This window comes from Orcinus orca, chromosome 16 (assembly GCF_937001465.1).
Source record: "Orcinus orca chromosome 16, mOrcOrc1.1, whole genome shotgun sequence".
In the NCBI taxonomy this organism is placed as follows: domain Eukaryota; kingdom Metazoa; phylum Chordata; class Mammalia; order Artiodactyla; family Delphinidae; genus Orcinus; species Orcinus orca.
The window spans coordinates 58,659,290-58,673,212 of record NC_064574.1 but is presented as its reverse complement, the minus strand read 5'-3'; the positions used below and the strand labels follow the sequence as shown (position 1 = coordinate 58,673,212).

General features: G+C 51.6%; 1 long non-coding RNA gene across 1 annotated transcript; it reads right to left on the bottom strand.

The window, feature by feature from the left end:
- On the bottom strand, positions 1–6,551 carry LOC125961518 (uncharacterized). Its single transcript, XR_007472315.1, has 3 exons — positions 5,244–6,551; positions 1,745–1,900; positions 1–1,294 (listed from the first exon to the last, which is right to left on the bottom strand). It is a non-coding gene; the product is annotated as an uncharacterized LOC125961518 (long non-coding RNA).
- Between the last annotated feature and the right edge of the window lie 7,372 nt (positions 6,552–13,923).

Sequence of the window (13,923 nt, the reverse complement as noted above, 5' to 3'; positions counted from 1 at the left end):
TTTCCAAGGCCCAAACCAGCCAGACAGAAACAGAAATTGTATGTCTGTCTACCAAGTGTCCCCCATCTGGTGGGCAGATGAAATGGAGCAGAATATCTGTGTCCATTTTCCTACCAGTAACACCGAGGAAAATCTGTGCCCAACCTGGTCGTCAGCTGCCCCCGTCAGGGGCAGAGAGGAGACAGGGTGGGTTTCTGGACATCCGGGGTCCCAGCCCGGTCCAGCTCAGCCCGAGCATCCCAGAGGTCATTGGAAGGACTTTCTGGACCAGCCTTACCCCGCCACTCCTGGGGCCGGTGCTGACCTGACAGCCAAACCATAGGGGTGCTGGGCCCGGAGGGGTGGAGTATTTCCAGGTAGTCAGACTGAGATAGAGAGTGGCAGCTGTGGGGGCAGCGGAGGAGGAAGGCAGCAGCCCGGTCCCCTCCGTGCACAGCCCGCCCGCCAGGCACAGCCGGTCTTCGGGGAAGTCGCGGAGTCGGAGTTCCAGGAAGCGATAATGCTTGTTGAAACCTCTTTCTTGTGGCCTGGTCTCGTCACATGGCTTGGCGGGGACCAACGTCAAGCAGGGCCACAGGTCTGGGCCAGCTCGCACCCTGGCAGCTGCTGCCACCCTGTGCTCTTCCCCAGAGGCTGAAGGGGGAGGGGGGGTTGGGCAGGAAGGCAGGCGTGTGGCTCCCATCTCCACGCACCTGTCCCAGGCTGAAAGCAAACGACCCCTGGGCCAAAGGGGTTCGTGAAAGTGTGTAGTAGGTGCTGAGGAGATAGAAATTCTTTGTTCCTTTCCCATGAAGCCAGGGAACGCGTTTTTCTTCATTCCAGAGCAGGGCTCTCCACCTTGGCACTACTGACTTTTCTGTTGTGGGGATGGTCCTTTGTATTGTAGCAGCATCCCTGGCCTCTACCCACTAGACACCAGTAGTACCCACACCCACTCCCCAGTGGTGACAACAAAAATGTCTCCAGACATAGCCAACTGTTCCCTGAGGGACAAAACCCTGATCCAGATTCAGCGTCTGGCACATAGTAGGTGCTCGGAAATTAGTAGGTCCTCATCCCTGATGGCAGAGCATGTCTGGTTCATTTTTAAAAAATATATTTATTTATTTATTTGGTTGCGCTGGGTCTTAGTTGTGGCAGGTGGGCTCCTTAGTTGCAGCTTGCAGGCTCCTTGATTGTGGCTCGCTGGCTCCTTAGGTGTGGCACACGGGCTCCTTAGTTGTGGCGTGTGAACTCTTAGTTGCAGCATTCATGTGGGATCTAGTTCCCTGACCAGGGATTGAACCCGGGCCCCCTAAATTGGGAGCACGGAGTCTTAACCACTGTGTCACCAGGGAAGTCCCTGGTTCATTTTTATACCCCAACATCTGGCATCATGGAGGTGCAAAGTGATAATTTGGGAGGCTGTTAGCCCTCCAATCTCTATCAGCCACTAATAAACATACCATCTAAATAAAAATTGTGCTGAGGGCCTTGAACTTGAGGACAGGAGGCTGAATTGAGGGTGGGGTCAGGCCTGACACGAGGGGTAAAGGGAAAGGCCATGTGCCCGTCAGTGAGACGCCCTTTTTCCCCATCCCCCTGTATGGTCTCTGGAAGCTGGCAGCCCTGCTTTCCCCGAGGCAGGAGATTGGGGGATGCTCTTTGGAGAAACTGACATGCCTAGGAGAGGACACTTCAGATGCTGACTCTGGGATTCTACTGTGACAGCCAGATCCTGCCCAGTCGCCTGGATAAGACTCACCCGTCCACATGCCCTGCCCACAGGCAGGGAGCTTCTGATGATCTGTTTTCAGTTTCCTGCTCTTCAATATGAACTCACAGCCAAGGATCACTGGACACGGGAGGCCGGCTTGTACAATGAAAGACAGAGATCAAAACCAGCAGAAGAAAAGAACTCCTGGAAAACAGGGCCAAGGCAGGGAGGAGGAGAAATCAAGACAACAAAAGCCCCCGTAGAAATAAAATATGTTGCATCTATAAAACAAGAACAAGAGGCTGCGTAAAGGAACATTCAGTGACCAAGAAAGAACTAGAGAGGTGAGAACAGAAAGAAAAACTTCAAAATTAGCATTGCAAGAGGAGATTGGAAAATCTCCCAGAAAGACAAAGAGATTGAAAATATGACATAAAAGATAAAGAAATGAGGGGATCATCCCACAAGATACAACATCTGACTCATAGGTGTTGAAGAGAGAACAGAGAAAATGGAGGGAAAAAATTTTCTAAAACTGAAGGACTTGAGCTTCCACATTGGAAAAGCTTATCAATAACTGCATTAGTTTTCTATTTCCATGTACAAATCACCCCAGCTCTCGGCGCTACGGTAGGAAAAATTCTAAGATAGTCCCCATCGTTTCCCGCCACCCAGTCTAATCCCCAGGACGTGTATATAATGGATTTTGCTCCTGTGATTAGGTTATAGTATAAGGTTGGTTTTACAAAAGCCCTTGAAAATCGGAGCATTTTCTCTGGCTGGTGCCAGAAGAGGAAGTCAGAGATTTGAAGCACAGGAAAGATGTGATGCAGTGTCGCTGGAGTGGAGGAGGAGGGGCCGCGTGTGGATGAAATGTGGGTCACCTCGAGTTAAGAGCAGCCCTCGGCTGATACTCAGCAAGGAAACAGGGACCTCAGACCTACAACCACAGGAACTGAATTTTGCCAAAAATCAAGAATGAGCTTGGAAGCAAATTTTTTCCCTGGAGCCTCCAGATGGGAACTGGAACCCCAGCTGACCCCTTGATTTTGGCCCAGTAAGACCCTGAGCAGCAAACGGCACCGTGCTGTGCCAAACTTCTGACCTGAGAAAACTGTGAGATAATACATTTGTGGTTTTTGAAGCCACTAAGTTTGTGATAATTTGTTATACAGAAAAGAAAGAAAGAGAGAGGGAGAGAGGGAGAGAGGGAGAGAGAGAGGGAGAGAGGGAGAGAGAGGGAGGGAGGGCGGGCGGGAGAGGGAGAGAGAGGGAGAGAGAGGGAGAGAGAGGGAGAGAGAGGGAGAGAGAGAAACAGAGAGAGAGAGAGAAAGAAAGGAAGGAAGGAAGGAAGGAAGGAAGGAAGGAAGGAAGAAAGAAAGAAAGAAAAAGAAAGAAAGAAAGAAAGAAAGAAGGAAGGAAGGAAGGAAGAAAGAAAGAGAAAGAAAGAAAAAAGAAAGAAAGAAAGAAAGAAGGAAGGAAGGAAGGAAGAAAGAAAGAGAAAAAGAAAAGAAAAAGAGGGAAACCCCATAGACCTGCTTAAAGGAACAGGTATTTATCTCACGGCACTGTTTCTGTGGGTCAGGAATCAGGGAGGGATTCAGCTGGATGGTTGTAGCACAGGGTCTCCCATGAGGTTGCAGTCAAGGTGTCAGCTGGGGCTGGAGGACCCGCTTCAATGGGGGCTCACTCACACAGCTGTAGGCAGGAGGCCTCAGTTCCTCAATGCAAAGGCCTCTCTGTGGGGCTGCTTGAGTGCCCTCACAACATGGAAGCTGGCTTCCCCCAGAGCAAGTGAGCCAAGAGGGGGTAACATAGAAGCCACATGCCTTTTATGACCTGGCTTTGGGAGTCACATTATTATTATCATTGTCATCAACCCAGATCTATTCCTTCCTAGCCAAGTGACCCAGGGAAGGTTCCTTAACCACTTTGAGCCTCAGTTTCCCCATCTGTGAAATGGGGAGATACTCTCCACCAGAAGGATAAGAACAGAGCTGAGACGAAATAAAAATAATACCCCTTGAAGGACCCAGCATGCAACTGTGGGGTCTGAGGAATCTTCCTTTGTCTCCATCTCCCACTCTTCTATCCAAGTCCAAATCATCCCTGGGATCTTAGGCCCAAGCGAGAGAGGCTGAGACCCACGGCTCAGGGAAGGTTTGGGGCCTGAATTGATCACGGAACAGTCCCGACTCTGACCCCTGAGCTGTGAGGGACACTGTCCTCTCTGGAGCTGGTCCAGCCCCTTGGGGCTCCCTCCTGTCATCTGCTTGCTGCTCAGAAACGTCTTTGCCCACTTGGGTGGCCCCTGGTGACTCCTGATTCTGCTCCAAGCCTCCATGGCTCTGCCTGTCACATGCCACCATTAGAGGACACACAAGATTTTGCACAGGTACCAACAAGAACAGCACTGTTGGAGTCGCGCCCTGTATCAGGCTCCATCTGACAGATTCAGGAGCAGAGACAGGAATGAGGACGAGAGTGACCTGAGATAGGTGCTGGGAGTGAGTCCTGGCCCTGAAGTTCAAGGCCTGGGTTCTGCCAGCTCCGGGTTAGAGTCCTGCCACGGCTCCTTCTGTTGTATGACCAGAGCACGTTTTCTTCCCTGAGCTCAGGTATCCCAGCTAGAAAATCAGAGTAACACTGGTATTTACCTCTTAGGGGCATGCATTTGTTCATTCACTCAACAAATACGTATTGAGCACCTACTATGTGCCAGGCATTCTCCCTGGCTCTGGGTTCTCAGCAGTGACAAAAACAGACCAAGTTCCCTGCCCTCCAGGACTTTACAGTCTAGCAGGTGGAGAGACAGACCATAACCATGAAGCACACTAAGGAGTATGTCAGAGGGAGATAAGTGCTCTGGAGTAAATAAAGCAGGTGGGCGCTAGGAGATGCCAGGGATGGGTTGCTAGTCTATTTGGATGGTCAGGGAAGCCTCTCTGAGAAGTAGAAAACTAAAAGAGGTAAGTCAGCTACCCATTTGGATGTGGAAAGAGCATTCTAGGCAGAAGCGAGAGCAGGTGCAAAGGCCCTGAGGCAGCATGTTCAAGGAAAGGGGTAAGTGTAGCTGGTACAGCATGAGTGAGGGGGTGAAGAGTAGATGAGGTCAGAGAGGTGGGGGGTGGTATCTGATCAGGTAGGGACTTGTGGGTTCTTGAAAGGGTTTTGGCTTTTACTCAGAGTGAGATGGGAGCACAGAAGTGTTCTGAGCCTAGGAGCTGCTAGGAGGATTCAATGAGACATGTACGTAAAGCACTCAGCAGTGTGCCCGGCACATAGTAGGGCTCCATAATTGCAGGCTGTTATTACTGTTGTTATTACTGTTTAGGTACTAGGAAGCAAATTGGAAACTATAAAAAGCTATAGGGATGCAAATCTTCATTGCCCGACAGAACTTCTAAGATGTTTTCAAATGCTATCATTAAGCATCAACCATACAAAAGGTAGGTTTCGTTTCATTTTCTGGAAGAGCAACCTAAGGCTCAGAGAGGTGAGGAGACTTGCCTGACTGCACAGTGAAAAAGCGCAGAGCCCAACTCACCAGAACCCAGGACTTCTGAATCCGGCTGATGCCCGCTGGTTCGGCCGTTGCGGCTGAGGGTCCTCGGTGCAGTGGGCAGGTGGTGGTCCCTGTGCAAAACGCAAGGCAGAAGCTTGGGGGCTGCATTCGGGACCGTCCAGCATCATCAAAGGGAAAAGCCTAGAGCCTCCAGTTCTGACCTGGCGCATCAGGCAGAGCAGGTTCCCAGAGACCGAAAGAGTCCCCAGGGCATCACTGAGGATGCTTTTGGTCCAAGGAACAGGAAGCCTGATGTAAAGCGGCTTAAAGAAGCTGGAAATGTAATATCTTGTTCAGCAGGAAGTCCAGAGGCAGGGTAGGTTTCTGGCCTGGTGGATGCAGCAGCCCCACCAGGCCTCCGCAGACCCGGGTTCCTTCATTTCTCTGCTCTGGCGTCTCGGCCTTGGTTTCACCTGCGGCTGGACCTTGGATGGCGGATACAAATACAGGCGTCATAACCAGAAGGAAAATAGAGGCCATCTCTCTCCAGGGCTCCCCCTGAGGAGCAAGGAAACCTTTCCCAGAAAACCCCAGCAGGCTTTCCTCCTGTCTCATGGCCCAGAATTGGGTTACCTGCCCGTTGTTGAAGCAATCACTGACCAGGGACTAGAACTTCCTTAACTGATACGGAATGAGTGTTGGAGCGTGGGTCAAATTGAGCTTTTAAAATAAAGTCCCAATCTTCCCTCCCTCCCTGTATCCATGCCCTTGACAATATGACTTTGCTGCTCCTCTCATGAAGAAATCTAGGTCTCTATCCTAGAACCTGGGCCGCTTTAGCCAACAGGAAGTGATTAAGGTGATGAAAGCACGTCCTGCTTCCTAGCCTGGGCCTCAAGATGCCTTCCGGCTTCTACTTGTTCTCTTGGGATTCTGCGTCCACCACGAGAACAAGCCCAAGCTGGCCTGCTGGATGACGAGAGGCCACGCAGAGCAGAGAAGAACCAACCTAGCTGAGGCCACTCGAGACCAGCTAGCCCCAGCTGACCCACCAGCTGACTGTGGAAGCAAGAGTGCACCAGCCAAGATCAACCGAGCCCTGCCCAGACCAGAAGAACCACCCAGCCAACCCACAGACTACGAGCAATAGTCAATGCTGATCATTTTAAACCACTCTTTCTGGGGGTGGTGGCGGTTATGCAGCAATAGATAACTGGTACAGGGAACTGACCACCTTATGCAGTTAGCCACTCACTGGAGGCTAGTCCTTTTAGAGGTGCAGGAAATGTCATTCATTGATTGACTACATCTTCCTGCCCACTCTGAGGCAGGCAACTCAAAGACTGATAAGGCCTGGTCCCTGCCTCAGGAAGTCCCCAGTCTGGATGGGAAATGAATTTGTCAACTGAAGTGTATAGACCTCCCATGGTTCCCCACTGCCTGGGGAACAGGATCTGACAGGCTGTGTGAGCTGTTCCTGCAGGCCAGCCTCATTCCTTCCCCCCTACCCCCACCCCCCACCTCACCTGTCCCCAAGCCCCACACCCTCTGCCCCTGGACCTTTGCACACACTGATTTCTCCCTCTGGACTGCTCTGGCCCACCTTCTATGATCTATGAACACTACTCTCCTCTGTGACTCAGCTCAGGTGTCCCATCTCCCAGGAGCCTTCCCAGAACCACTTTCCACCCAAGTCAAGAGTGCCCTTGGGGCTCTCACAGTCCCCTGGGCTCCCTCTAGCTCTGCCTTCATCGCTCTGCGTTGTGCCTCTTTGTCCTTCAGTCCAGCTGCCCCACTTCACAGATATGGAAACTGAGGTCCAGAAAGGAGAAATGGCTCGCCCAAGGCAGAGCCAAGCTAAGCCCCACCCGGGGCTGTCTTGGCTGTCCCACCTGCAGTTTTGCTGCTTTCCTTTCCTCAAGTCCCATGGGGGGCGGGACATGGCAGCAGGGGGCTGGGGGGACTACCTGTGCTCGGGTGAGATTCCTGGGAAGTTCTCCTGGAAGCCTCCATCCTCCCAACGGCGCTGCAAGGTAGGCATAGCATAAGCAGCATCCCCCTCTCCAGGTGGGGACAGGGGGCTCAGAGGGAAGAGGCTTGCCAAGGTCACACGGCCGGGAAGGGACAAAGCAGGGACTCGAACCCAGACCTCACCACACTCTGCATCTGGCCTCCTCTAGGGCTTTCAGGCTGAGCTGAGGCCACTCATGGTGGGAGAGGGGTATGGAGAGAAGGCTGGGGCGGGCAGGGGGGAGCAGGGGATGTCGGGGAACCACCGAGGCAGGAAGAGGCAGAGCAGAAAGTGAAAGGGGCTAGAGGCCAAGAATAGTTGCGGGTGGCAGAAGCAGGGGACTACAGATGCCGCCAGAAAGAGAAACCAGGCTGGGCCCCAGGGAGGGGGTGGTGCCCACTCCCCAGCCCCCACCTGACTGGCAGGCCTGGGAGGATGCCCCAAAAGGTGGGAAAGGAATTGGGGGTGAAGGGGCTGTCTGGAGGAGGAGAGGATTTCATAGCTGGCTTTACGCAGACCTCCACTTATTTCAATGAGCTTCGAGGTTTTGGGGACCAATAAAACCCATCAAGACAAAACAGCCTGTGAACCGCCAGCCTTTGCTGCAAAGAGAAACCGGTTTATCAATGTCTCCACCATCGGCTACCACTGTCTCCAGCGGCAGTTCAGTGCAGTGGTTAAGCACCTGGGTTCAATCCTAGCTCTGCCACTGGATGGCTGTGTGACCTTGGGCAAGTCACTTCACCTCTCTGGGCCTCTGCTGACATCGCCTACTTCGTGGGGGTGTCCTGAGGATTAGTTGAGTGGGTATGTGTAAAGCACACGGAACAGGTCAGAGAAAGTGCTCAACAGACATCTCAGCTTGTATTCTCCATCATCTACATCTATAGTTAACAACACACACACACACACACACACACACACACACACACACACACACAGTCCCTCCAGAATGTAAATGGTGCAATAGCAGGGATTTGGTTTTGTTCACCACTGTGTCTCCAGTGCCTGGAGCAGTACCTGGCATACAGCAGGTGCTCAAAAAATGTTTGTGGAAAGAAGGAAGGAGGGAGGTATTTCCAGGGGTGGGGCTTCCATTCTGTTTCGCTGTATTTTATCTTTTATCATGTTGCCATGCACCACTTGGATTGAAAAAAAAAATTTTCAGGGAGATCCAAGAGGGGAGGTGGCTTGCAAGCTGTGATGGCTTTCAGCTCAAGATAGCTCCCTCCCTGCTGGGAGCCCCAGAGACTAGCCTCTCCAGGGCCCAGCAGGGGTGGCAGCCGTGGGGCCAGCAGGCAGTGAGAGAGGCAACAGGAAACTCATCAGGACAGGCTGTTCCCAGCCTACCGAGAACCGCAGGCGAGAGAACACGCTGTTCAGGGCTGAGATCTGCACGTCCCCCCTGCCATCCCCCACTACCCCCGCCCCAGGGGAAGTGTCACCAATGTCCAGGGTGGGGATCTCTGCCCTGGCCTGGGGTTCTTGTGGCTCCTCTGATCTCTACGAGGAACGCGGGGCAGCTTGCTTTCCAGGAACCCTTCCTGCAACAATGGGTGATGGCTCACAGCCAAGGTCTGGGAGGCTGTGTGACCCCGGACGGATCACTCACCTCTCTGGGCCTTCACTTCCTCACCTGCCGAATGGAGAAAATAGGGCACCATTCAGCAGCATGGTGAGGATCAAGAGGGAGGTTCAATTGTTTTGCTTTACCATCAGTTAAATTACTTTATCAAAAATTGTAATAAATACACATAACAGAAAAGTCATCATTTTAAAGTGTGCAGTTCAGCGGCATTTAGTACATTCCCAAAGCTATACGACCATCACCTCCATTTAGTTCCAGAACATTTTCATCAGCCCCAAATGGAACCCTGTACCCATTAGCATTCGTTCAACACACCCCCCTGCTCCCAGCCCCTGGCAACCACTAACCTACTCTCCTCTGTGGACTTGCCTATTCTGGGCGTTTCACACGAATAGAGTCATGCAGTCTGTGGCCTTTCATGTCTGGCTTCTTTCACTGAGCATGGTGATTCCCAGGCTCATCCATGTTGTAGCAGGTGTCCGTACTTCTTTCCTAGACTCCATCCATTATTTTTTAAAAATGATTTTCCAAAGTGTTTATTGGGTAAAACACACAATCATAGTGTGTGCTCATACAAAGTGTCCAACTTGATATATTTTGACATAGGTGGATGCCCAGGAACCACCACCTGGCTTAAGATACAGGACACTTCCGGTACCCAAGAAGATTTCCTCAGACCACCCTGACCCTCCTCCCCGCAGACGTAGTCACTGGTTCTGGTTTCTGCCACCGTTGATGAATTTTACCTTCAGATAAGTGGAATTATACGGTGTGTGAGGTTTTATGTCGGACTTCTTTCACTCAACACTGTGTCCGTGACCTCCATCCACGCTGTTAATAAGGTGGGAGTTTGTTCTTTCTCTTCACCAAGCAGTGTTCCGTCCGATGGATGCATCACACTGTTTATCCACTGTCCTGCTGGGACATTCCCTGAGTGCTGCTGCTGCTGTGAACATCTGTGCATCTGCCTGTGGCGGAGGGCCCCTGGGGTCTCGGGGTTAACCCCCAGGAGTGGGATTGCTGGGGCCCGGGGGCTGTGTAGGTTTTCTGAGGTGGGGGGGGTTAGTGACTACCATTCCCCCGCAGTGGGCCTGAGAGTGCCTGGGGGTCTGCATCCCCTGCAGCCCTCGGTGTGGTCAGCCTTGCTGATTTTAGTCCTTCGGTTAGGGGTTGTCATCACTCCTTTAGATTAAATAAATACAATGATGAGAGAAAACGACAGGATAAAATTCTGCACCTATACTGAAGCAAATAGACAATTGTTTCCAGAGTGAGATTTGAAACCGAGGCGCTGGCAATAACAGCAGTTAACGCCTTCCATGGTTCCCACACCCCGGGGCCTGGGCCCAGCACTTTCTAAGTAGCAACCCCTGGAATCCTCGCAACCATCCTATGAGGCCCGGGTATTATCCCCATCTCACTGATGTGCAAACCGAAGCACAGGAGGGGTTACGTGGGCCACCGAGGTTACACAGTCAGCAAGAGGCAGCTTAGTCTCAAGTCGAAGAACCCCACTCCCCAGGCCCCCCGACTCTGCCCTGAGACTAGGGCATGGCATGTGTGGTTTGGGGGTGTCTCAAAGAGCTCCTCTGGAGCTTGATTTCAGAAGGGTGGAGTGCCCAACCCTCACCTCACAGCCCCACTCACACCCTCCACACGGCCCCACACACCACACACACTCACACACACACCCTGGCACAAGTACATTCACACCCACCCACACACCACACACATACACATCTGACACCACACACTCCACACTCACAAAAGACACACACTATACACTCTTACACAAACGCCACACACCATACATGCTCACACACTCTTATACACACACACGAATACGCTCACACACACCACACACCCTGACACACATACTCACACACCATCACACATGTCACTTACCCATACACACCACATATACCCTCACTTGCACGCACACATACACACACACACACACACACACACATACACAGGCTTTAGAGAGCAGAGCCTTGTCTGGGACACCTGCATACAAAAGGCGGGTGACAGGTGACACATTGTTGCAAAGCAAAGCTGACCCCCCTTCCCAGACCCTCCTGTCCTCAAATCTGACCTGGGTCCTCTGGGAACAATCCGCTGGGGCAGCACAGGCAACTTCCTGACAGCCCCCAGGCCTGCAGGGCTCACTGACCCCAGGCCAGGCTCTGGGCCAGGAGATTTCCCTGGGTTGTTTCTCTTGACCCTCACGTGAGTCTGTGAGGTGGGATGTTATCCCCCTTTTCAGCGGAGGAAACCAAGGCCCAGAGCAGGAAGCCACCTGGGCGGCTGTCTCCTGCCCGGGGTGGCATTTAGAGACAGGTGTCAGGCACTGGCCTGCTTGCTCTCGGAGCCATTCCCGCTCACCTCTGTGTGGTGAGAACTGACACTCCCAGGCTGCCTTGGCCCTGGTTTCAGCTGGGTTCCGCCAGCAGGAGACTGGAGGGTGGAGGAGGGGAGAAGCGGAGGGTGGGGGTCTCCCTCTGCATCAGGTGGCATCTTTGGCAGCAGCGGGGACTTCTCTGTGGCACCAGCTCCCGTGGGAAAGTCCTCCCCCTGAGCAGTTCCACGGCCATTCCTCCGCCCACGGGTGGCCCGGCTCCTGGGCTCTGGAAAACCGTCTCCCCGTCTCCCTCCCATCTCGCGAGTGCTCAGGGTGCCGTCCTGTTGGTGCTCATCATACCCTGATTTGACCCATCATTCAGGTAACCATTTTCCTTTGCTAGAAACACCTGGTGTGGTTTCTGTTTTCCTGACATATGTCAGGGCGGGGATTTAAACCCAGAACACCTGACTCCTGAGACGGCCGGTTTCACCGTCAGGCAGCACTGCTTCTTAGTGGAGCCTTCCTTGGAAGTGGGTCTCCTGTGTAAGCTGCTCTCACCTCCCTGTGGTCTGAGCTGAGCTGCAATACCACCCACCACCAGTAGGGGAGAAATCACCCAGGGATGGGGACTCCACCTACTCCCCAGCAGAGTGCTTAGACAGAATCCCACGTTTGGAGAGCTTTCTTCCCACTAAAGGAAGTAATATCTTCATTTGTTTGTTAATCAAAGGGGTTACTAACTGCTAGAAAAAACCTCTGACCCGTCAAGGTTCTCAATGAACTGAATTCCTGGCAATAATAGAGAGCTTACACAGTCTTCCCTGACTAAACCACACTGGCAGAGAGAATAAACACACAATTTCCATGGGGTTATTGCCAAAAATAGCTCCCAAAGGTCCCAGGCTTGGAACTTCTAATCTAACCCAGTGTGTTCTTCAGGTCTAGCAATTCCATACGGTTAAGACTGAAAGTTTGGTACAGTGACTTGCTTCTCTCCTTCAGCAGACAACCCTGTGACCACATGAGAGGGTGGGTCTGGAGTCAGAAAGACCCAGGTTAGCATCTCAGCTCTTTGAGTCATCTGCTGTGAGGTTTTAAGCAAGTTGCCAAACCTCTCTGAGCTTCAGTCTCCCAATCTGTAAAATGAGGATGATAATACCTGCCCTGAAGGATTGTTAGGAAGATGGAATGAGCTAAGGTGTGTGTTAAGTGCTTGGCACAAAAAAAAAATACCCATACCCTTTATTCCAGTTTTCTACGGTTTATTTCTGCTCCATGAAGTCTAAGGCCTCAGCTGGGGGTGACTCAATGTCTGGAGGCTTCTTCTTCACTCTCATGAGTGGCATCTTCGCTGGCATGACTCAAAGGCTGGGTATCACTGGGACTGTTGATTCATGTGCCAACATGTGGCCTCTTCATGTATCTTGGGCCTTCTTACAGCTTGGCAGCCTCACACGGTGGTTCAGGGCTCCAAAGGCAAGCATTCCAGCAAACAAGGTGGGAACTGCATGGCCTTTCGTGAACCAGCCTCGGATGTCACATAGCATCATCGCTTCTGCAATACTCCCTTGCTTAAGTTCATCAAAAGTCCACTTGGTGGGCTTTTCTCTTTTTTCTTCATCAGAAATTTTATGACTACATTTTCAAAGCACCACACCCTTTGACTAAGCCATTCCATCCCTGAGTATTATTCCTCCAGATATACTGGAAATAATTCCTGTACAAAGACAGTCATTGCAGCCCTGACTGTAACAGCAAAAAATCAGGAACAACCACAACAGAGACCTCAATACAGGACTGGGTAAATATTGGGTTGGCCAAAAAGCTCATTCGGGAAAACCTGAATAAATAAATCAATCAATCATGGGGCACCCACGTGCAATACCACGCATTTAAAAAGATGAGGTCACTCTATGTGTACTGATATGGAACTATTCTGAAGACCACTGCTCAGTGAAAAAAAGGAAGGTGCAGGACAATACGTGTGGTAGGCAGCCTCCAGGTGAACCACAATAATTCTTGCCTCCTATTATTCACGCCCTTGTGTGGTCCTCTCCCACATTAACCAGGGCTGACCTGTGTAATTAATAGGATATGGCAGAAATGTGTGTCTTTCGAGCCTAGGTCATAAAAGAGAATGCAGCTTCCACCTTGTCCCCTTTGGACCACTCGCCCGGGGGAAGCCAGCTGCCATGTTGTGAGGACACTCAAGTATCCGTGTGGTGGGAACTGAGGCCTCCTGCCGACAGCCACATGAGTGATCCATCTTGGAAGTGGGTCCTTCAGTCCCCGTTGAGCCCTCAGATAATTACAGCTCCAGCCGACAACTTGACTGCAACCTCATGTGAGACTCTGAGCCAGAACTTCCCAGCTGAGTTGCTCCCAAATTCCTGACCCTCAGAAACTGTGAGGTAATAAAGATTTATTGATATTTTAAGCTGCTAAGTAGGGGAGTAACTTGTTATGCAGCAATAGATAACTAATACAGTATGTACAGTATACTAGGATTGGGGTGAATGCATTAACTATCTCACCAAGGAAACTTAAGAAACTTGCATCAGAGAGGGTGGCTGAGGGACAGAGGGGTGGCGATGGGAACCTCTTTGTCCCTTTGGCATCTTGAACCATCTTTTCAAAAAGATCACCTGAATGGCAAATAAGTAAATAAAAACGTAGGCAGCCCTCAGAGAGTAGCAGCTATGATTATTCATTCGTGGATATTTCTCACGCTGCCAGAAGCCCCCCCTTAAGTATGCATGGCTGAGTCTACAACATGGGT